General features: G+C 42.4%; 1 protein-coding gene across 2 annotated transcripts in view; it reads left to right on the forward strand.

The window, feature by feature from the left end:
* Positions 1-3,253: 3,253 nt before the first annotated feature.
* The window catches only part of pik3cb (phosphatidylinositol-4,5-bisphosphate 3-kinase, catalytic subunit beta), a 55,814-nt gene continuing 33,575 nt past the window's right edge, over positions 3,254-25,492 (forward strand). Inside the window, exons 1-2 of one of the 2 annotated variants that reach the window (XM_069695505.1) lie at positions 3,254-3,534; positions 17,264-17,343. The gene's annotated coding sequence lies outside the window, so the exon portion shown is untranslated. Of the gene's footprint in view, positions 3,535-6,563; positions 6,629-17,263; positions 17,344-25,492 lie in introns of those variants that run through there. The other variant, XM_069695586.1, reaches the window with a different exon arrangement.

Here is a 25,492-nt window from a genome sequence, read left to right on the forward strand (position 1 = left end):
TTCCGCATGGGCTGGCAACAAGAAGCTATTAGGATAACTGTTCTCCTGTTAACATTCCAATTAATCAAAGATGAAACCAAATTCCCACTGGGATCATTAAGGGTCAGCACCTGTTCTTCTGATACTGTAGGCTGTATAATAAACCAGCACAACTTCAGTCTTGGGCCAACCTCTGGGGATGGTGTGAGACATATAATCACTTTACATCAGCCCCACTATCTGTAATAGAAACACAACCTCATTCCGATATGAATGCCAAACACTGAGTTTATTAAAACCAAAACAACTCCAAAATGACCTTGAATTAATACTCCCAGCATTTCCTTCAGTTTCATAACAGTGCCATGTAGTCCTATTAGGATGCACTGACGTTTAATTAAAACCTAATGACCCATCCAGTTAAATAGATGATTCAGTCAGTTATTGGGCTATTACAATGCCATATTCTAACACGGAATATCTTTTAAATAGCCGATAAGATTTGTGAAATAAGTCTCTCCCTATTGGCTAAACTATACACACGCAAAACAGGAAATTGGCCTCAGGTCTGACCCTGATCGCGTATTTATGTACATGCCAGGCCCAGGTCAGATCCCAGGCAACCTAATTCCAGCCATATTTCTTTCAAGCAATTACATACCTCTTGGCAAGGCCTCCCAATTAAACAAATGATTATATTTTGATATCCATAATTATACGCATTCGCATAAGGTACCCTTTCATGTTAAATGTGCTTTTTATTACATGCTTATCATCTGTGATGAGATTATGCACTGTGTGGGTTTGGACGGAGTTAGGGTACATTTAATCGAATAAGAGGAGCTGTAATGGAAGCATGCTGGACCCGAAGCTAGGCTGCACAGGCTGCTCCCTTTGAGCCCAACTTACGTTTGTCAAATTTCAGACAATGAGAACATTATGAGGGGAACTGGAGGGAGAGCCTTTAACCCCTGCCCACCGCGTCAAACACATGGCACATATGCGTCATTTCTGATGAGGGCCACCAAACATACAGAAGGTTGTTTATGTGTGAATATCCTGACAAGACTGCTTTTAGGCCAGCTGTACGTATACATGGTGGTATAACCGGGGAAGTATCCACGTGCAGTAATGGCACATAAATAACCTTTCATTTAAAGCAGTAAAATTACGAACAAATTGTTTCTTTTTACAGAAGTAACCCAAATGTGTTTTCTCTGAAAAGTTAGTCCTTGGTTCCTCCTTTCAACGGACTCTCGCTGGATAGAAAAGTGAGATGTGTGAGTCTTTGCTGCCCCCTTGTGGCATGATGAAAAGCTGTTATAATGTAATGTGGCTCACGTCCTTATTTAAATTAGCTTTAAGTACAGTATGTAATCCTTGCAATCATAGACAATTTAAAATTTCCATTTTAAAAACATTGTTGTGTGTGTGTGTGTGTGTGTGAAATAAATATCATTTTGAGTATAGTTAGATAGATGTACAAAATATGCTTAAAGATGATGAGGCTTTATTTCACATCAAGGTAAAAAGGAACAAACACACACACTGCATCTTCTTTCAAGGACTAAATGACAATAACTGCATTTAAATGTTTTGAGGGTAAGATACTTTTTCATTATTATTATGTAAACAAAACATAATTTTGCACAAAACTTTAGCTTTTTTTTCTTGAGTCAAAGCAATGTTTATAAAGCAAGTTATCAAATATGAAAGGTAATCTCCTGCTTGCTTGGGTGCCCTTTAGAAAGACTCTTAACAGTCATCTGCTTTGATGGAGCATCTCTGTGGGACACATCAGACTGAGGTTCGTGTGATTCAGTGAGTGGGAGCAGGTGTACTTAAGTATTTATATAATTGAAACGCGATTTCAGCATATTTTTTGACTGATGCTTTTGTCAAACCCGTAACAATTTTAATGACAACAAATGCAAGGCTATTATTCCATATAGCCTACAGTATCCTATAATTTCACTGTAGTTTGTGATAAATTAGTAATAACCAGTTTGATCACCAGATGGCAGCAAAGCTAATAATTTACTACCAAACCGCAGTTGTAGAGGTGGAGCTGTACGTTTCATAAAGGTAAACATTTGTGGCAATCAAAGTGCCAATACTGAATAAGGATGTTTCATGACTTATATTAGGAGCTCCATAAAATAAGGAGACGTAGACCATATTAAGCAGTTCTTGTATGAGCCTTCAATTTTTATCATTCTGAGCTTGTCTTATATGCCTACATTCAGTCTTTCGTACAGAGGAGGTTGAAATAAATTGTATTTCCGAGTAGGATCATTGTATTGGTTGTATGCAGCTGATGGAGGAAAGCCGGCTGTCCTTCAAGCCTCAACTCGAAAAACTGCGTCAAATCAGCTTCAGACAGAACAAATCAACAAGAGAGAAGATGTGGCCTTCAAAATAAAAGCCCCATGGAGTCACTTTGTTATGATTTCATTCGAGTGTTTTGGATTTTCTAAAAACAGTGCTAAATGCAAGCTGTATTATTTCATTGAGAATTTCCTTCAGTTTGTATGTTGTGTTGCAAAAGGCAACATAACACGTTGTATGCAGGGAAAACACTGCACACACAAACAGTGATAAAACATATATGCAGTGACTGTCTTTTTAGATCATGTTGTCCTGAGGATAAGCAGTCCTCCAACTTGTATTATATTTAATACAAAACATGTACAACAAATACAACACTGATTACAAATATAAATCAGTTTAGATTTGTATGATAAAAACAAAAAGTACTCTGCTGTGTAGGCCTATATGAGCAGTGGCAAACTATCATTTCCTACCACAGATGTATTGAAAGCAATTTTTTTTATTTATATGATTCAGTTTTTGGATGACTGTGAGTGGAAAAACTGCGTCCACCGTGACTTTTTAAAAAAGTATTTTCTTGGGGTGATTTTAATATATTTTGAATTAAATCAAACAGTCTAAATAACAGCCTATGAAATTTATTCCCACAGTTATACCTACCCTAAACTTTTTTTTTTTTTGTATCATCTGATGACATTATCAGTTCAAATCTGTATGATTTACATCAAACACCCCCATAGACACTAACTTCGTTGTCCAAATTCGAATGTAAAAGTCGCTTCAGGGTGTTTTCATATTAATTAAAAAAAAAAAAAAAAAGTTGCAGCAAACGGTCCTCTGCTATAATGAAGCTTTTATTCCAGAGCTTTCTAAACGGATGTCCTGTTCTTCTCTCCCTCCCTCACACTTGATAGCGGTTGACGGGAGGGGAGCGCAGGGAGAGCTGGCGGAGGGAAACGCAGCGCTGGTGGTGGTGCTGCTGGTGGTGCTGCTGGTGGTGGTGGTGGTGCTGTTCACCTTCTGAAACAAACAGGAAGCGCAGCGCGCGCCCGCGTCCACCTGCGAGATCTGCGTCCAACCGTGGAGCGACTGTCGAGCGGAGGGTCGTCCGCCACACGGGCTCTTTGGACGTGAAACTACTCCGCGGGGGGAAAGACGACACAGCAGCGGTGTGAACTTTCAGCCGGTTCGTGCGGCCGGGACGTCGTCCTCCGGGAACTAAAGGTGAGTGAGTCCCTGCTTCTTCTGCTGAGCGCACTTCTTTTTCGGCTCGCGCGTTTCTCTCGTGCGGCGAGGACGTCACGAACATCAGTCTGTCAAACGAATTGTTGTTGCTTCGTTTGGCCATTAAAGTCACAACCCTCTTCACCACAACTTCAGGGAGTCCGTCCACGTTTCAGTTGGACGTTTAACTCGTACGCGATTACCTTCACCGCTAATTAACGTAAAAAGGAAGGTGATCGATTATTGCCGTGGAGCTTCATGCCGTGTGGTGGGCCGTGACGGTACGGCGAGGTAGTTTTATGTGGCAATTTTACCATCGTGTTTTCTTTCCAGCTGACATCTTGTCGATGTGTTAAAGGTTCACAATTAGTTTGAAGGGTGGATGACTTCAGCCTCTGAGCAAGACGGCGTCAAACTCATTGGATTAGTGAAGTGAGTTTTGTTCAGTGCTCCCTGCCCACGAGGACGAAGGGACCAAGGTAGATCTGTTGCTCGCAGTGCTTGTGTATTGTCGGTTATCTGTCCTACAGGATGTGTTTGATGTTCCTGTTTTTTTTTTTTTGGACAAACATTAGCAATGAAAACAGTTTTTTGTTTTTTTTTGTTTTTTTTTTTAAATCAAAATTCTTGTCATTTTGCTGGAGATGCTCTTCTTCTTTTCCAGTGACCCCCGGGTCATTCTCTCAACTTTAGTACACACTGATCTCTAACACTAAAAGTAGTACATTGTGACTCTGAGCTGCGTCACTGACGACAGTATCAGATTTTATTGTTGGGAAATGAACAGAAGGCAGAGCCAAATAAAGAGGATGCGAAACTTCGGACAGTAATTAATGTAGTCAACTTTTCTTTTCTTTTTTTTTAATTCAATCTGAACTCCACCAGAGGTTCAACACTGGTAGAGTTGACTCAGCAGAACTTAATCAATTAGTTTGGACAGAATGTTTGACCCAGCTGGTCAAATCAACTTCAGGTGTTGGAGGTGAGCTGGGAATGGGCCTACACATGCCTGACTGATGGAGTCTGACAAATAAAGAGTGACTTCACAGCTCAGGTACTACTTCAGAATTTCCTGGAATTCAGGTTTTAGCATTTCTAGTAAACCAATAATCCTTTTTCTTAGCATCTGTACAAGGAAATTGTGTGTGTGCATGTCTGTGCTCAGCAAGTGCCAGTCGATACACGAGGGCTCCGTTTTCCTAAAAAAAAAAAAAAAAAAAAAGGGGGGGGGGGCCTCCTGCTTGACAATACAACAGCTAAAGATTGAGAGGATCAGAGTTTAGTTTGAGCTCAATCTGTGTCTGTGGATGTAATCAGCAAGTCAGTGTTGATAATGTCAGAAGCAAATGCAGCTCTGCTGACAGATGTTTCTCCTGAGGCCACTAGCCATGTAATATTTCTGACCATTGCAGGCAAAGTCATAAATCAGAGCTCCTTGCTTGTTACAAATATACGACTTAATTTTCCAGATCAACCAAAAATAGAAATTCCATCCGTTTTAGCCCTGAGACATTTTTTATGTTTAATTCCCCAAAACAACGAGAAGTCCCACACACACACAGTCTCACTTACTGCTGTAACATTTATCACAATGTTTTCACCTTTTATTACGACCAAAACCTTGTGGTAAATATTTCAGGAGTAAGGCAGCGTGTGTGAGTTGCAGCTTCCTTATTTCTGTAGGTGTGCAGAGATTTTCTTTTTAGTTTAGCCACTGTCGTGATGTAACCTTACAGCACCACGACAGGGGGCCTTCTTTTTTTTTTCTTTCCCCCCCCCCCCTTCTCTTAACTGCTCACCCCTAACGTCGCCTGAGGCCCACGTGTTGCGGGTGGGCATCGGTTCCAGCTGCGGTGTGACGTATAGCTCGCAGCTGATGGCCACTCAAATCGAGGCAGAGTAAGAATAAGAGGGAGAATCTTAGGGCAAGATGGCGGGCTGTGTTACAAAAGGAAAGAGGAATTTCCCAAGAGAGTTGGTCAATACTTGTGGCTACTTTGCGCACCACTTTGAGAAATATCGCTGCTCAGTTGATGCATTTCACGGTGTTTTGATCAGGCAGCGGCCGTGGCTGCCCCGTGTTGGGCCGGGTCTGCTGTCAGGTCCCCTCTGAGGTAAAGTTAGAGAACACTGATAAGGCTATCTGACGTCACTCTACAGACATCAGCCAACAATGCAGCTATTTACTCCAAGCCAGATTTAGTCCCAGAGCAGGCCTCTCTCAGAAACTGGGCACAAATGAAAGCAGAATTCTAAACAAGTGTTTCACAAAAAGAAAAAAGTTTTTTAACTGCGGTGACGCATGTGTCGTGTATCATCGGCCTTACGAAGCCGATTAGTGCTGTAAATTGAGGTCATTTTTAGATTTGTAACGCCGTTTAGGATCAAGCTACCTGGTTAGTAGATGATGAATAATGGATGATGTTTTGGGGACGGAGAAATGTGGGCTGTAACTGGAGAATATGCATGTTTCTGTTCTCCGTGACAAATAGCCCGGTGCAATTAGGAGGTGGAGTTTAAAGCAGGAATGCTGGTCGCTATTACAGCAGAGTGTTTGGTGTCGGGAATCAGAACAATAACACATTTTATCACAGCATTGTCGGGGTGCTCAGTGGCTCTTCAGCGCTTAGATCAGTGCACATCAAAACATCAGGGTGTAAAGGCGTAGAGCAGCATGGTCCCACTAAAGATACACTGAGGTCTCCAAGTATTTAGACAGTGATTGTTTTTCATTGTTTTGGCTCGAATCCGCCAAGTTGGATTTCAAGTGAAACGGTGCTGCCTTTCAATTTAAGGGGTGTCACCATCCATACTGGGTGTAGAGTGTGGGAAAGCTCAACATTTCACTCTCTTTGTCACGCTCTCATTTCAAATCCAACGTGCCCTAGTACATATGTATCAGACATTCTGTTCAATACCAGATTGGTTTCATCTGAGGATTTATAGCAAGACAGAATATTCAGATTCAGAAGAGGTGAATCACAAATCAGAAAAGGCTTCATCTGGAGAATAATTGCGAGCAGTGTGTTTGGTTGGTGTCAACAGGCTCTGTGTATATTGAGCTAATGGTCCTTGACCAGCTGATATTTGCCTGGTGAGTATGTTCCCTACCTTTGAAGTTCCTTTCTCACTGCTTGCCTGCTATCTTTGAATCCTTTATAAGCTAGAGGTCTGAAAGACGGCATTATCTAACTGAGCAGTGAAGGAACAATAGATGCAAATGGAGTGCATGTGTTGGAGGAACACTCATGAAAGACCTGGATATTTCTTTTAAGAGATGCACTTTGACAACCTGAATTGTATGTTCTATTGTCGGTGTCTTTGTGTGGAGTAAAATATCTGCGTGTTGAAAATGTGCCATCTCCATTATCTCCCTTCTCTCCCTCTGTCCCTCTCACCCTCTCTCACTCATTCACACTTCCTGCTGTTATACTATATGTGAGCACTCCTGTTACAGTGCAAGGCTTGCATAACATCCTCCCCAAGAGCAGCATGTAAAGGAGACGGTAAATGTCTTGTCTTTTCTTTTCTTTCATTTGCATGTGTGTTTAAGTAGGTGTGTGCGCTGTGGCTCTTTACCTTTTGTCTGCTAGCTTTCCTGACCAGAGTTGCATTATACAATGCTTACACATTTCATCTTCTAACTGTGCTGATCAAGGAAAGAGAATGTTCCGCTCAGCTAGCTGGGCCTTACTGCTTATTCGGGAAAAACGACTATGCATAGAAATGGAAATTGCCACAGTGAGAAATGTGACTGACTGTGAGGTGAGAGCGGCCTGTTGGAATTCTTCACTTTGCTGCACAGCAGGCCGGGACCTGCCGAGGAATGCAAGGAAGACAGCAGGAGAGGGTTAGAGGGAGATGTCATGGGGGAGAGGGTTAGAGGGAGATGTCATGGGGGAGAGGGTTAGAGGGAGATGTCATGGGGGAGAGGGTGAGAGGGAGGGAGAGGGTTAGGGGGAGAGAGAGAGGGAGGGAGAGGGTTAGGGGGGGAGGTAGGTAGGTAGGTAGGTAGGTAGTTACTTTATTAATCCCCGAGGGGAAATTTTTTCGCTGCAGCAGCATACAGAAGCAATAAGATCATAATAGAATAGAATAGAACAGAATAATAGAAAAGCAATAAAATAGCAGTAAAAATATAAAATATAAAATGCACAGTATATACAGTACATTACATTATATATCTATATATATTATATACAAACAAATCAAGAAACACAGTCAACAGTGTTATTGTTATGTGATGGATTTTGCCAGAGGTGACTTATTGCGGTCGGCGGGAATGATCTCCTGTATCAGGAATGATCTCCTGTATCAGGAATGATCTCCTGTATCAGGAATGATCTCCTGTATCAGGAATGATCTCCTGTATCTGTCCTGTATCAGGTGACAGGAATGATCTCCTGTATCTGGAATGATCTCCTGTATCAGGAATGATCTCCTGAGGAATGATCTCCTGTATCTGGAATGATCTCCTGTATCTGGAATGATCTCCTGTATCAGGAATGATCTCCTGTATCAGGAATGTCCTGTATCTGTCCTTGTGACAGCGGAGGAGGTAGAGAAAGTCCTCCTCTGTCCCTGCAGCAGGTGGTGGAGAGGGTGGACAGGATTATCCAAGATGGACAATAGTTTGTTCAGCGTCCTCCTCTCCACCACCTTTTCCAGGCTGTCCAGTTTGTAGCCGATGATGGAGCCGGCCTTCTTAACCAGTTTGTTAAGTCTGTTGGTGTCTCCGGCTCCAATGCTGCTCCCCCAGCAGACCCCAGCGAAGTACAAAGCACTGGCCACAACAGACTGGTAGAACATCTCCAACATCTCGCTGCACACATTGAAGGATCGAAGTTTCCTCAAGAAAAAGAGTCGACTCATCACCTTCTTGTAGACAGCGTTGATGTTGGTCTTCCAGTTCAGTCTGTTGTCGATGGACACACCCAGGTACTTGTACTCCTCCACCATGTCCACCTCCTCTCCCAGAACTCTCAGCGGTTGTGGGAGAGGAGGGGAGGGAGAGGGTTAGCGGGAGAGAGAGAGAGAGAAGGAGAGAGAGAGAGGGATTTGCATGAACACAAACCACATGTGGTCACTCATATGTGGTTAAAGACACGTGGCCATATTCAATCCCACATCGCATGAAATAACTCGGGGCTTGACAGCGTCCTTCCAGTCATTTGTTTTCCTTCAAGCAAACTTACACTTGCTGTCTTAAGTCAGACCAGTTGTGGTTGAAATGAAGAGAAAACCACCTGTAGCTGCCACTGAAACAACATCATGACATCGAGGATCAGTTGTACATGAGCTGCTCTGAGACCCAGACTCTCGTAGTCGTACGCCGGTGTGAAGTCGTGACATCTAGCAGCTTTTCTTTAGAGAACCAGACCTGAAATATAAACTAAATGTTGACAAAGTGGGAATTTGGTGTCTTCTTGCATTTTAAAAGGTTGATAGTGAGGCAGTGAAAAGGAGACAAAGAGAGGTGATAATCGGATGATCAGATGTCAGAGAGGCATGTTGGACACGTGCTAAAATGTTCAGTGAAAACAACACGCTCGCGGGCTGGGGAATAAAAATATCATCTGATTACAGTCTGGTTAATTAGCCACAAAGACGAGCACTGACAGGAGTGAAGCGATTCCCGCATCGGTCTGAAATGACCAGTATCGATACAGAACATTGTATTTTATAAGCTGTGACTAACTTTCCTGCAAAAAGAAAATGTGGAGCGCATTCTCGACTAGACACTGCCCGTATGAAAACATGAAGACGCCTGAACTCTCTTTAACCTAAATTTAAATTCAGAGGTTACATGTACACGGCTGCAGAGGTGGAATTAAAACGCAGCGACTCTGGTCGTCTTCTTTCCAAACAGCATTCGCAGGCTGTTTACTTTCATGGTCTCGCAGCATTAGTAGCACCTCCTAATGAGTGGAGCATCAATACAGTAAACTCAAGTGTCTGATATCACATTTCATATTGCTATCTATAGCTGGGACACTCGTATAATATTGATTTTGTGATAGCAGACTGCACATTGTCTGGGATCTTGATCGTGGTATTAAAGAATCTGAATGCAGTTTTCGGTGTCAAGCTGTTGAAAATAATGAAGCATTTTGGGGGACAAAAATAGTTGTTTGAAATTGAACAACGGAATTGATGCATTCGCTCTGCATCTTTGAGATGTGACGGTTCAGATCGTCCGTTCTCAGACTCTTCGGTTGCTGCAATGAGCTACGCAGGACAGAAACATGGCTGAAACAGTTGACTAGAACCTGCTGCCTGGTTTGAGGTGAAATGTTTCATGATGTCACAGCGGAGACTAAATGGACAAAAAATAATAATAATGTGTTTACGTTTATTTGAACAACTTTAGAACAAAGAGTTCTGTTACTTTTTAAGTCTGTTTTTAAAAAGCTGGTGTCCCATAATTCACAGGACTCATGACAAAACCACGTTGCAACAGACGTAGACTACTTCAGTGCTGCGACATTTGAAAATTCTGTCACAGCTAAAGGGATTTAAACCACTGTGCCTTTACCAGTACCGGGGTTCTCCAATCTGGTATTCCCTCTGAGAGCTACTTTGACGACAGTTTATTGTCCACACTGACATCAGTACACTGAAACGGCACAGGAAGTTCAAAAATGTTGAAAAAAACACTACAAATTGAACAGGTTTGAATTTACTCTTTTTCTGCATTATGTTCTGTTAAGAAAGGTTTTCATATCGGTGCGTATCGCAAAATATATGCTGATACCAGATCGCACAGCTGTTCTGTTGACTGGGCCGAACACTTCTGCCCAATTTATAAACTCAAAAAAAGCTTGAATTACCCATTCATCTTGTAGATCTTTATTAATCCCCGAGGGGAAATTTAAAAAAAAAAAAATTCCCCTCGGGGATTAATAAAGTATATACCTACCTACCTACCTACCTACCTAGATCTAGCATTTGACTTCATATTGATATGAATTAAAGCCTCCTCTAATAAACAGTCAGATAAATAACCAGGCTTCTGTGATACATCAGCCGCGGTTGCAGTGGTTGTTCGTCGTCAGCTTGATACTGTAACTGCGGTGGCCCTTGATGCATAGATAGTGCCGGATTACGCTGAGGGGTGTTGGGGGGTGTTGGGGGGGGGGGGGTGTTACTTGAGAAGGCGAAACCGCAGCTTCACATCTCTATGGCAACAGTTCTTCACAGCACCCTGTCTGCAACTGCCGATGACGCGTACACGGTTTGCCACACGCACTCTGTTGTGAGCACGAGTCGAGCACTGTGATGTCTTGATGTGAACACGCATGGTGAAAAACGCTGACGTAACGAGGTGCGCTCACATGTCGGCATCGTAAGCATGTTGCATAAGCGTCCGTTCAGGGGCGTGAAAGATGACTGGGATGGTGCACAGTAGGTGCGAGTGAACATACGAGATGGGAGTTGGTGAATTATGTCTTTCAGCTTTGCAAGAAACTTTGAGGAAGGTGTCAAATGTGTCTGGTTAACTCGGTCAATAAAAAGGGCAATCAAACATTTCCGAGACCTCACGCGTGGCAGGAGGACGGTTACACGCGTTTCTGTGGCGTCTGTAATTTCATCATGCAGCTGAAACTTGACCAGAACGTGCACATCGGATTATGTGTGAAATGTTTGGAGAACAGAAAGAAGTCTTCTCTGCGCTCCGTTCACGCTCAACAGGGACCGTCTCCGAACTTGTTGACTGCCGTTTGTATCCAGTACGGACAGAATTTAACACTTGCATGTGAGATGATAATAATAGTCCTGATGTATTCATGATGTCACTGCACAAGTGTGGACCGTTTATCTCTCTCTCAATCTCTTTCTCACTTCTCCTCTGAAACTACATGACCGATGACTGATCTCAGCCTGAGTTCATCGTGTATCTGATGGTATTGTACTCATTGTGTGTGTGTGTGTGTGTGTGTGTGTGTGTGTGTGTGTGTGTGTGTGTGTGTGTGTGTGTGTCTGTCTGTCTGTCTGTCTGTCTGTCTGTCTGTCTGTCTGTCTGTGTGTCTCTCTTCTGATTGGACCCCCCAGCTGACTAGGACCTTTGCTCAGTCTGGCGCTCACAAGGTAACTGATTTACAGCATTTCAGGGAAACTTTTGAGATCACGCGCACACACACACACACACACACACACACACACACACACACACACACACACACACACACACACACACACACACGCAGAGACACACTCGCAATCCACCCACCTAAGGGCAACCTCACAATCTCACAATAGCTGCTTATAAATAGAGATTGAAGCAAGTAGCTAAATAAAGGGCCACCGGAATAAGCGAGTAAAGGCCAGGGGTAGACACAGGCACCTCAAAGACACGCATCGATCGAAAGACTTCATATGAAATACTTAAAAACTTTACTTTGATGACTGTAAAACCCATCTGTCTGTGAGTTTCTCGTCTTTTTTTCCTGTGGTGGAGGCTTGTAAACATCCCACTGAGCTAATGAGTGGGTGTGTATTGTTTTTTAGAAATGGACAGACAGTGGTCTTTTGTTTACGGTGAGGCAGTGGTGACGCATGGTCAAATGTAATGGCCCTTCAGACCACACTTGGTTTGGGGAGTGCGTGAAATGTGTGTTTTGTGCATTCCTCTTGCATGTTTTCACACATGAACTGAATTGTTTTTGACTTGACTTGATTTCTGACCATCATTTTCTAAGCAAAATGTTTTTAAGTTAATTTTGTATCTTTTCAAGCCGACTTTATTTTACATTTAATCCAGTATTGTAAAAAACAACAATAAAACATAGCGGAGATCAATTTTCCTTCTCAGTAAATATATTTCTCATTTCTTTGTAGCAGCCTGTTGACACCATGTGCTATTTATTTATTTAATTATATATATATATATTTATATATACCCTGAGGTTATGTCATTAAAAGGTACAATGGTGTAGTGTCAGACAGGGAGGGCCCTAGGTGACATTTTGTGTATTACACAACCCTCAGGGCCCCAAACAAACCCTACCTGTTTACAACTGGAACGCTCTCTGGCCTTTATGACCTTAAGGTTGTCAGGAAATTAAGGATATTTATGAGAATAGCCCGAGGTGAAAACATGCTGCTCCCTGAGTGACTGACCCACGTGATCCATGCAGTGAGAAAATAGCATATTGGCAGATGTGTGTGTGTGTGTGTGTGTGTGTGTGTGTGTGTGTGTGTGTGTGTGTGTGTGTGTGTGTGTGTGTGTGTGTGTGTGTGTGTGTGTGTGTGTGTGTGTGTGAGAGAGAGTGATGTATGTATGTCAGTGCCTCAAGGTGAGGGATGGTGGGAGACTGCTGATGAAGCCCCCAGTCATTTTAGGATTGTGCATTCCTCACATTCCTGGACCAGAGGATGGGTGGAGGAGAGGAAGGGTGTGTGTGTGGTTATATAGGGAGACAGAAAGTCCTATCAAAGTTAGACTCTCACTGTGGTATTTGTCTAATGATAAGAGTGACAACCATTTGCAGGGAGGCTCTGAAGAGGAGAAAATCTTGTGTGTGTTTGATTAGTTTACTCCTCCAGGACCATGTGTGCAGGAGCACACCAGATACGTGTTACACTTGAGGCGAAAGTCACTTACCACTACTCTGTGCATTGGGCTGGAAATTGTTTTCCCTGGCCTATTATCCTACTGAAATAACTCCAGTTTAGCCGCTTAAACAAACTGGTGCAGTTGACATCATCAGCTGCCGAGACGTTAATCAGAAAATGAAGCCGACTTAACCAGCTGTCACCTCTTACTGGAAACACATTGCTTATAGTAAAGGTAACTTACTCATTCTTTCTATAATTGATAAGGAAAAAAATATATTTTTAAATTTTGACTATAATAATTTATCCCGGATTAGAACCCAAACAGGTTGAAACCTACTGGTTTAATCTTTAACAATGCAGATTTTAAAAGCTTCCTACTGTGTAAAATCAGTAAACTTTTCAAATACATGTGGTGGAGTATGAGGCCTAAAAATGTGCATATTTCAACAATGTTTGAACAATGTATGATGATGATCTTTATGATATTAAAGCCCTTGTACTCTCCTCTGTCCTCTCTTTCTATCACCCGCTGCATCAGTTAGTTTCGTAGCTACAGTAGCTCATTTTTTGTATCCTGACTCAGTTTATGCTGTCATCCTGCCAGCTCGAACACAAAATCTCTCCATGTCCCTGTATTTACTCACTACTCCATTCACTGATGGTGTGTTGTATTATCTTCAAGTCACAGCGGAGGTGTTGCTTTACTTTCACTTGCCACCAACATTCCACATATTGTTGTTATTGTCCATTAGCTTCAGTTTTCAAAAGGCTTCTTCAGTACTTATAAGACCATAGAAAAACATAACCATCGCGTTTTGGGGGTTTGGCATTGATTTGTAGCCAAGTGTCAGTTCTCATGACACCCCTACTGTGTACAATGATGCCGCTTTGAAAGGAACTGTGATGTGAATGCCAAAATGTGAATTGACTCGACTAAGTTGTTTTTCATTTGCAGTTACAGTTTTATTGCCGTTCTTATTTTCATTGCTGCTGTTTTAAAGTGAGCTTGTTAAAGTATACAAAAGAAAATCTATATTTCCCATGCTTTAGCACAGCATTAGCTTTTTTGACTTCTATGAGGGGTAGTTGTTTTATGTACCTTTTTTAAAATGATTAGTTTTATGTAAAGACACTCGGAAATAATACATAATTATACGTTGGACTCATTCATCAAGGTTTGACGTTGAAGCCAATGCAGAAATGATTTGAGCTGCCCACAAGTTTAGTGCTGCCGGAGAGTACCAGAACGATGCGCTGCTACTTTTTTTTTCTCCAAGTGAGTTCACTTTTGCTCTGTTAAAGTTAATACGTTGCCCTATTGTTACAAACTTAACACCTGCCGTATCCTTTTCAAATTAAAAGCCTTCTAGCATTTTAGTCGACAGAAACCTTTAATTTCTTCAAGGGTTTTATTCTGAAACATTTACAGGAACATGTTGTGTTTGAAATCGGACAATAACACTTCAGATGGCTGAAAATAGCAGCATTATACTGTTGACTTTATTAAATCCAAGCAATAGCAAATAGATATTGTTGCACTGTATGTTGAATAGACCAAGGGGCAGTGGGTGTACGACCTTAGAAAGGAGCCACAACTTCACCGTGCAGCCATGTGTGCACTCGTGCATGTGCGTCAGTGTGGTCCAGTATTTAAACAAAGAGCACTACACCCCTGACGATGCCCCTCTGTGAAGGTCAGTAGATTCAACAAACAACTCTTAATACTGCAGTCAGTGGCAACTCGGTTGTATTAACTACATTGGTGTGTGTTTTCTTCAAATTTTGATTGTTCATCAGTGGGAAATGAAGGCTTTAAGGAAAGATTAATTCAGGTTTAGAGAAATCTTTTTAGATATCTGTGGTTGGATGTCGCAGATGATTTTTACACTTTGTGCTTGGACACAGTGTTTTCTGCTCCGTTCTAAAAACAAACTCAAAAAGCCATTGACGTTACAAAGACGTTCTTTCCAGACAACTGTGGCTGAGCTAAGTTTGGGGTTTGCCCCGCAGCCAAAACGCCATCTCTGAAGCGCTCTATAGTGAACCCTCTGTCGGCCTTCTTCTGGAAATTTCTCCTAAAATCACTGTAACGCACACGCACACACTCTTGCTGAGGATCATGTGATACTTTGAGTCGAGGAGTTAAACATTGACTGTCTCTGGTGTGAGATTTTATCAGTGTGTTAAACAGCACACTTCCTGCAACTGGTGGAACCATGTTTAGTTTCACCGTAGCTGTGTGTGGAGAGAATATTCAAATTATTTTCATAACCCAGTTTCTGGGGATAACCGGAATTTTGCCTCTTTCTATGAATTTATGTTCTCGCCTGTTAGAAAAATCCTTGTGCTTGTAGAGAAAACATCTCGCGCACACACTCGCCACAGTTGTTTCTGTGTTACACCCTGGTAAACAAGATAGAGTCTTAACCGCTGGGGAAAAACAGGAAGTGTACTGGCCTCAATCAGAGAGTGTGTCATCAACGTGTACGGCCTTCGCTGTGTGTTGTTGTTTTTTTGTCCACAGTATGTTTGTTTACCGTATCACTCGGTTCACATCTCGGTCTCCACAGTTGCAGCTCTTTGAACTGGGATCAGACTGTACAGATGGAGAGGCCTATGGATTGCCGCGGGCACTCTGTCTGTACACTACATACACAGAGGTCACGTCACGCACTGCTGATGCTGGTGTCATGTTGATGAGTGGACCTACAACACTGATGATAAGATGTTGATCTATTATTGACCCTTATTTGAGTATGAAGTTAGAAATTATTGTCTCGTTGTATTTTACTTTAACTTATACTGGCTTTTCTTTACAGTTTGGCTCGATTTCTCAGATAAGGACCTTTTTGACGGCAGCATTCGTTGTGGGGAATTCCTGTTTCCACTCAAGAGTGCGTCTAAGACTTTTGAGTGCAAAAAGGATTCAAAACCTTGTGAATGTTACTCAGACTGTCTTCTTGATGTTTATTCTTGTTAACTATCATCTTCACCGTGAAACCTTACGTTTCCACCGACTGGCAACCTCCCATGACCTCACCAATTGTCGCCATCTTGGTTTTTGGGAGCCACCAGTGACCATATTTGGACGAGCTGAAAAGGAGCGAGTGGTGGATCTCACAGAGAACCGATAACGACACTATGCCCCACCCACCTATACCGGAAACCTGACCGCACCCCAGGCATGTCAATCAAACCTGACCTGCCTGCAAACATAGCTCTCTTTTAGGCCTAATATCCTATTTAATTATGGAATTATTTCCAGAAGGACCAACAGAACTCTGATCAAAAGTTGTGTTTCTAGCTTTGGCACTTGTGAAAAACAAAATTCTGACTTTGTATTTCAAGAGACAAGTTGCTGCTTTTTGAATGATAGTCTCTTGGAGCCAGAGGATTTTTGGAGCACTGTGTTAACGAACCTTTTTATTGGTTTCACTCTTCAGACCCGCCTACCTTAATTTTTGTATATAGTCCATGGCTTCCACTCAGAGATACAAATTATTTACTTTATTTCCAAGCACATTGGGCTCCTGTGAAGAAGTCAATATCAGCAGCAATTTAGCTTTTTAAAACTGAGAACCATAATAAAAGATGGTGAAACATTTTCAAATATTGTTGCTCTGACACATCTGCTTGTTGTTGTTGTTGGATTTGATTGTCTTGGTCTCTCCAAAATACCAAACTACCCCCCAGATCATTATTATGGCACAGGAGCTATGCCTTCTCGGTGATTATCAGTTATCAGGACCTTTAGCAGAAGGAAGGATTACATGTGGTGGAAAAAGCAGTCAAAGAGAAGAGATTGTAAGAGGCGGAGGAGAGTGAAGAGGGGTCAATAGGGGTCAAACTCTGTTTCGAGCGTTCTGTACTTTGTCGTCTTATCTCGAATAGCAGAGCAGCTGCTGGGCCACAGACACCAGGTGATACAGACTCGTGTTCAGTGTAGAGTTTCTCACCTTGAGAACTTGTCCTGTTCTTTTTCTGTTCTCTGTATCACATAAAATCACTTTCCATGTATCTACAATCTCTTAATATCGCTCTGATCTTTCTCCACCTCCTCTTACATACAGTATGAACACGACTGCAGAAGCAGCTGCCAGTCATCGGCCACACGTTGCGGTCTACCCCCCTCCCCCTAACAGTCACTTTGTTTTGTCCTGTCATCCATCAGATGCAGTGTCTCAGAAGTTACCCCGACGCCCCCAACGAGGACCAGACGCACAGGAAATAAGAGATTTCAGGAAACAGCAGGTAAAACCTCTGTCTGTGTGTGAGCATGCTCTATCTTGTAATTATCTTGACCTACTTTACCTGCGGTGCGAGTGTGTGCGTGCTCCTCTGTCAAAGTGGGAGAGCAGGAATGGAGCGCTGACTTGGCTGGAATCTGGGAGAGTAGGCCTCGTCCTGACAGGCGGGGAATGTGTGGAAGTCAGCCAGCATGCTTCACTTTTATGTCAGAGATCAGTGTTACACCACCACAGCCCACTTTTAGCTGAGGGCTTTATGATGTATTGGCCAAATCACTGTGGAACCTCTTAGAACAGCAACGCAAAACAAGTCCCGTGTCGTGTTTATTTATTCTCGCCTCACTACAGGTGTCTTTGTGAAAATGATGTGTGTCTCCTGACTCTGGTCAACATTGTAAAATCAATAGAGTTCTTGTTGCTCTCGGTAGTCATTTCCTTGCCACGCATTGAGCCTTGTGCCACCCTCAGCTGGACTATAGACTGTTTATATAACAGTGATGTTACTGCAGGTTGTCATGGCCCAGTGAGCTGATTACAGGCCCCTTTTTTTTTTTGAGCGCATGTTAGACCCTCCAGGATTTCTGGGAGTTTTGCGTGATTGTTGTGATCAAAAAGGTTTGAATTTTCAGCTGCTTTTGTCTTTTTTGTTGTTGTTGTTGTTTGGGGTTTTTTTCAGTAAAAATGACAGAAATCAGCATAAATTGCAAGTTGAGGTAAAACGATAATAATTTGTAAATACTACCTAATAAAGAAAAGAGTTACATCTACTTCCTGTAATAATAAGCATTAAAATATCTTAACTTGACGAACCATGGTGGGCTAAAAGTTAAAAAAAAATATTTAAAAACGTGATTACTTTAAGTGACGCAGCTTCTGTGACTGTAACATTGAACACAGCGGCTACATCTTCTGGTTAAATAAGTGCTTTAACTGCTTTTTAAATAATATGAGTTCAGCACATACTGTATGCACAAAACAAAGTATAAAATCCTACGACTGTATGGAATTTATTAATTTAACACTACCGTATGACCGGACTGACGCAGAGAAGTGCAACAATTTGAAAATTCTCATGATGAGACCACATTTTCCATTATGGGGGGGGGGGTATTTTAGTTGATAAAGAAAGTTTTGTTTGGAGAGACGTACTTTGTATCATAATGGCTTCAGCAGAGCTTCCATTGAGTAACTTTTAATGTGGACAAATTACAGGAATTGTGCTGCTGCAAATATTGTGGAGATTGTTTGAATTTGTATTAATTACTGTGATCATAAGATTTAGATTTCCTGCAGGGACTGATTGGTGGTGATTTGATGAATGGTAATGTGAAATTGTACCAGCTGTAGCGCGGATGCGTGGCACTCTCAGCATCACTGACTCAGTCTGTCAGTCCGTCCCTGGTTGTCACCAAGTGCAGCGTGTTCATCTGTGCAGGAAGAGCTTGTTTAGTCTTTTTCTCTGTTCCTCACTCAGCACATGCTCTCATGCTCCTTACAAGCATGCTGAGCTCAAGGGATTAAAAAAAAAAAATGTAATAACCACTTCAATCTTACAGTCTTAAACTATTTTGAAATGTTGGCTGGATAATATTGTGATGACACTTTATAGGCCAATTGATTGATGGAACTAATCAGCAGATTCACCAGTAATGAAAACAATTGTTAGTTGCAGCCCTCATATGCATCCTGACTTATGCACAAAGAGATTGCACGGTTTTATTTCTCAGATTTCTCAGCGTTCTTCCTCCTGATGACACGTGTGCCAGCTGCAGGTGCTGGCAGAGTAAACACCGGAGTTAACTTCCTCGTCCTTTCAGACGTGGCACTTAGTAAATGTGGTAGTACAGGTGCAGCTCAGACATCTATCAGCATAATAACCACGGTCCAGGCTGTCAGTCAGCACCGGTGGCCAATAACCACTAATAATGGATACCGATGCCTCCCGCCTGTGCTCTTGTTTTTTCTCCATGTGTCCTGCACTCCTACTCACAAGTGGAAAAATAGCTCCATCCAATTATTCATGCTCCGTTCTGTCTCCGGTGAGCTTCCCACCAAAGAGCAAGCAGAGGGGAGAATGCAGGACCATCACGTCGCTTCTCAGAAAAGCCAAACGAGGGTCAGTCAGGGCTGACTTTTTATTCCTCACAGAAATGGCTTTCTCTTTCTTGCTTTTAGTATTAGTATATCAATCAGTCCCCTAATAAGTCTTCCAGCCACACAATCTGAGGAAGCCCTGCCCTCGGGCTCATTCTTAGGGCGTGTTTGGTTGCCATTATCTTTCTGGCACTGACCTTGCCAACCGAGGTATTACAGAGGCTGTGTGTATCCAGACTAGACTGTGTTTTCAGCCCGACAATAGAACTTGTATTGCTGCAGTGAACTAATTATAGATGGAGAGTAAAGAAAGGCAGTGTGCTTGAATGCTACGTTATATTTTCCCTCCACAGCAAGAAGATAATACAGTATAGTTGACGTCTGGTGGATAATATAAGCTTGTGTGCGATATTGGTAGTTAAACAGAAGGGTTGCGGTGGCAGAGCAGTGTGTGTGTGTGTGTGTGTGTGTGTGTGTGTGTGTGTGTGTGTGTGTGTGTGTGTGTGTGTGTGTGTGTGTGTGTGTGTGTGTGTGTGTGTGTGTGTGTGTGTGTGAGTGAGTGAGTGAGTGAGTGAGTAGAGTCGAGCAGCCTCAGACAGACGGATGGATGCAAACTGAAGAGGCGGACATCAGCGTGTCATTTACTGCAGCTAAGTGTTCCCCGGCAACTCAGTCACCTCGATAGCAAAATGATGGCCGGAGCCAGAACGTTTTTCCTATTTCCAGGCTTGTGTGGTGTGCGTGTGTGTGTGTCATTCAGTGCACAATGTGTGGCCCTTTGTTTATGAGGGAGATAGATGGTGCTTTGGCAAGATGCTGGGAGACCAAAGCTGAAAAATCAGCAGTGTGTCTGGGAGCCATCCCCGCGACATCCACAGCAGCTCAGTGGTATTTTTGTCATTTCTGTGCAGGCTTTCCACTGTTTCACGATATAATCAGAGGCTGCGGTCCTGTGGAGGCTGTAGGACTCTGTGTGCCAGGCTGGGATTTTCTTCCAATCAATTTATTTTCAAACGTCCCACTTTTGAAGAATCTTGTTGCAGTGTCTTCTGACAATGACCCTAAACACCCTCCCTGTCAGCTTTGTTGTTCTTCTGCCCAACACTTGTTTTCCCTGTTCTGTTGGACTCTGTTGTGGTTGTAAATTATGGTAATGCCCATCTCCAGAATAGCAGCAGTGCTGAAGAGGGTTGCTCAAAACACACAATCATGGATAAGATAATGCCAACATTTACAAATGAACATTCCACCTGACAGAAATAGAGCTGAAACAATCAGAGGGGTGTGTGTGTGTGGGGGGGTTGTCAGTGGAGAGAGCCACATGTAAGGTGATATAAAATCAGCAGGAGGTTAGTTATTCCCATCTTTCCTGTTGATTTGTCCCGTTTATTACCACATGCAGTTGCAGCAGCGGTGGCTCAGACACACTTAAAGAACTTTAAAACCTTTCGGGCCTCAAACGTCGTACTCCTCCGAGTCAAATCTGAACATACAGACTGCTTCTCTGCAGGACACAGATCTGCTCATGTGCAGATTGATGTACACAATGCTAATCTTTCCCATTGTAGTATTTCTAGTATTTTGCCCGGTTGTGCACTGCCACATGTCCCTCTGTGTGTAAGACACCTGATTTACGGCAGACATCAAGACTTTTAATCGTAGGGTGAGCATATGCATTTTAATTCCATTTAGGGGAGGTCCTGCTTTTGTGCATTTTAGTTCACCGTCATGACTTACTGGGACACTTAATGAAACTCAGACATCATTAATACACCTGTGTAACACTGTAAAATACTGCGTGGTTGACTTACAACCAGGTTTTTGTTAGTCAGTCGCGCTCCGTTGCCTGGATGTCATTATCTGATGTCCTACGTTACAGGGAACTCATTGAATCCATTACAGCATTATACATCATGGCAAGTGTAGTTCCCAAACATAAAGCATGATCCCATGCAAAGTATACAAAGAAAAATAAAGATGAAACAATTCCATCTGTATTAATGGATTTTTTTTTTTTCATGTTGAACTATCAAAAAAAAAAGATCTAATTCCAGCTGAAAACTTTTGGGTTTTGGACTGTTTGTGAGACAAAACATGCAATTTTCCAATCTCACTTTGGGCTCCGGGAACTTTTATAGAGTTAAAGTAAGTGATTCATCTCGAAAATATTCAGTAGATTGATCAGTCATGGAAAAATATAAGAAGTTGCAGCTCCAAGGTAAATGTGTTTGGGCCTGTTGATCAAATAGAAGAAGCCAAATGAACATGTGCATATGACAGGTCAGTTCCAGTAACTACTGTAAGTAGACGTCATAAGAACAGTTAATGTTGTCTTCAGTGGAAAAATATTGACTCAAGTAATAATAAAAGGTGTTCACATGTTCAATCTATAATCATAGCTGTTCATTGTTTCCTCTTCATCAGAGTTTCCAGGGAAAGTTTTCTCTGTTCTTAAAAAAAAAAAAAAAGCTGTAGTGTCAAGTGGAACAAAGACTAATCCTGATGTCACCCTCATAAAACAGCTGTTGGTACACAAGCAAACTCGGCATGAAAACAGGAAGCACCATCCCTATCACCTCCAGCCAGTGTGTATGTCGTCTGTGGATGCAGAGGGAGGTCAGACTTCACTGCTCCAGTTATTCAAATACTCCTTTTTTTTTCCTTTTTTTTTTTAAAGGAAGTAGCCCATAATGTGCTATTCCAAATAGACCTTTTGTTCTTTGGATGACGTAAATTATATTTATGGAAGAAACAGGAAATTGCCTTGTCTGTGTTTAATTCCTTGTCAAAAGCAAAAGCAAAGTCATGAGAAACCTCTGCGTGGACATGTCTGCATTTAATTTCTTCACTTCCTGTTTCATAGAATCAGATTGGTGAGGAAAACTTTGCATATGTAGTTATTTTTCCTGCAGGACTTCCTTATGCGTGTGTGTGTGTGTGTGTGTGTGTGTGTGTGTGTGTGTGTGTGTGTGTGTGTGTGTGTGTGTGTGTGTGTGTGTGTGTGTGTGTGTGTGTGTGTGTGTGTGTGTGTGAGAGAGAGAGAGCTGGCTTTGCATAATCCTGTATGGTTGTGAGAAAGAGTTTGCATAGTCTTTTGCTTTTCAGTAAAGGTCTGGGGAAACATCAGCTATGTTCGGCTGCGCGTCTGTTAGTGAAGCTGCTGCGTATTTACTGTAGCATCGAGTTTAATGAGCCGAACATAGCATCTTATTTACATATGCTGAGGCACTGACCCTTGTGAAATATGGGGGGGGGGAGCTGCTGGAGGTGTGAGTAAGCCACCTAAAGCTGCAGATCTCACACAGCAAAACAGGACCACAATCATGTGACTGTGTCGCCCCACCCAGACGCTCTGTTTTTAACTCCTCTGCGTGTGTGTGTGTGTGTGTGTGTGTGTGCGCGCGTGTGTGCGTGTGCGCATGTTGGTCCGTGAGGGCAAGCTGGCAGGGCAAGGGCAACACAAGGGCAGTGTTTGTGCAGGGCACGGGACTGTCCTCGCCGGCACACACACACACACACACACACACACACACACACACACACACACACACACACACACACACACACACACACACACACACACACACACACACACACACACACACACACACACACACACACACACACACACACACACTTGCCAAAAACAGAGGCTTATTGTGGATGCCTGGCCCTGTTGCGTCCACCCACTACAGTCACACATTGTGTCACATTTTGCATTTCCATGTCTTTTTCTCTTTTTTTCTCTCTCTCTCTCTCTCTCTCTCTCTCTCTCTCTCTCTCTCTCTCTCTCTCTCTCTCTCTGTGTCTATCACAGATAACTGTCTCGGTTTGTTTTCCGTCCTCTCTATCACTTCCCGCCACTCTACTTTACATTGATCTGCTTGTTCTTCACATTCATTTCTTCACCCGTAAGTTCATCCCGTCTCTCATCTGCTTTACTTCTTGAAATCTTTTCACGCATCTTCTTGAATCGTCCTCCCGTCCCCTCTTTTTTATTCTCATCTCTAAAGAGGTGTGAAAAGTTCAGACTACGGAGAGATCAATGTTAGCGCTGCTTGTATTAAGTGTGTGTCGCCTGTGTCTTTCTCCTCGCTTGTCTTGTGTCTGTGGAGAGAATCGGTCTCTGTGGAACATCACACTATCACATCTGATTTGCTCCCTCACCCCGACTCCTCTCCTCACATTGACACTGACTGAGATGGAGGCTAAAAATCATGAATTCATAATCCATCTTTAATATGCCAACGCAAAACAACGAATCTGCTCATCGTATCAAATTACTTTTGAATTGTCAGCAGTGTGAGTCTGAAATCTCAATGTTGATCATTGCACTTGGACTTTGCATTTTGCAATATTTGACAACACTTTTATGTCTCTAAATGTAATCTAATAAATTCCCTTTATGATAAATAAACCTTGTTACCATGGTCACTAATACAATAGCAATTATTATCTCGTACTGCCATTGACTCCCCCTGTGCTCCCTTTATTATTTACCTTCTCTGTTTACTTTGTATTCCTCTAGTAAAAAACACATGCTTACATCACTGATTCACCACAGTCACAAAGTGATCGCTTGCAACACTGAGGCATAATTATATCCTGCTGACAGGTAGTTCATGGCTCGTGTTTAAATGTTGCGTGTGGAGCACTAACATTGTGTGTGCGCGCACACGAATGTAAGGAACATTCAGATTAAAGAAGTTTGAGCCCGCACACCAAAAAGTTTTTTACTGAACAGCAAGTACAGACAGCAGTTTGAAGTCGGGGTGGATTTCCACCAGGGAACATTTCAAAACATTGTTGTTTGAAGTAGAGGAGGTTTATGATGGGTCTGGTTCTGGTGTGCTGGATATTTTTTAACCCTTCTGGGACTTAAAAATGACATCATTGCTGGATGAAATCCACGAAACTTCTTGAGCCAGTAGATTATTAAAGGAGGATACATTTTTGCTAGATGAATAGTTCAGTTCAGTATGCTGTGTATCATAAAATTGTCTATGTCAAAGTACCACATATCATTTTAGTTCAGTGTCCTTGGTTAACCTGTGACTTCAACCACATACCAGTGAAGAGCGCAGGAGCCGATTTAGACAAACCAGAAGGGCTGACTCAAAATAGCAGCCATGAGCATGTCTGCTGTACATGATGGTAACGTGTACTCCTGCTGTTGTACTCGTTGGTTAGGATTGGTTTTTAGCTTGCTGTAACTGGTAAGGTGTAGGTGTACAGTTGCAATCAAAACCCTTCAACATCCTTAACCTGCAAGACATCCTAGTGGTGTTAATGAAGTTTAATACACAGTTCACTGATGCATCACACTGGTAACTGTGTGTTCTAGGCAGGTCCAAACTCATACTGCACTTGTGAGGTCATGTTTTCACCATGGAGAGTTTAAGACATGATATCCTTGGAGTTCAAGTGGTTTAACTCGAGAGCGCTGTCGCCGGGCAACTAATTAAAAAAAAAAAAGTAACATTGCCTCATTGTCTTTTCAAATGTGGTGAATCAGTGTTTCATTAATTTGCACGTCAGTTTTCTGAAGGGGCGAACACATGTTCACATGACATGCCTGTGATGTCACTCCAGGTGTTCTCCATCCGTTGTAAGAGGCTCAGCTCTGTTGTGACATAACTACACAGACAGTACCTCTGGGCCGTAGGACGAACCGACTAAATACTTCAGACGTGACCAAAAAGTTCTCATGAAACATCAACAATTGTTGTCAGAGAAATCGCAGTAAGGTGACCATAGATATCTCAGCTCCTGTTAAATCAACGCTTATCACTTCTACTTCACTTGCGTCAATATGATTAATGAAATACAATTATGGACATTGCAGTTTTGCAGCAGCAATGATATCTCAGTTTATGTGTTGAACGATATAATAAATAATATTCAGAATGGTTAAAGTAAAATTTGAGGGAAAAACGTGTTGTTGCATCACATATGGGCCAGTCGCAGCTGTCTAAATATGCCTGTTGTCTTACGTGTCACCGTCACGGCTCATTCACGCAAACTGAAGTCACAGTTACAACATGTACACATGCATGGGC

Source organism: Brachyistius frenatus, unplaced genomic scaffold (assembly GCF_029030835.1).
Source record: "Brachyistius frenatus isolate BFR_SWC_R1_liver_20210118 unplaced genomic scaffold, ASM2903083v1 Contig_1, whole genome shotgun sequence".
Taxonomy (NCBI): Eukaryota; Metazoa; Chordata; class Actinopteri; family Embiotocidae; genus Brachyistius; species Brachyistius frenatus.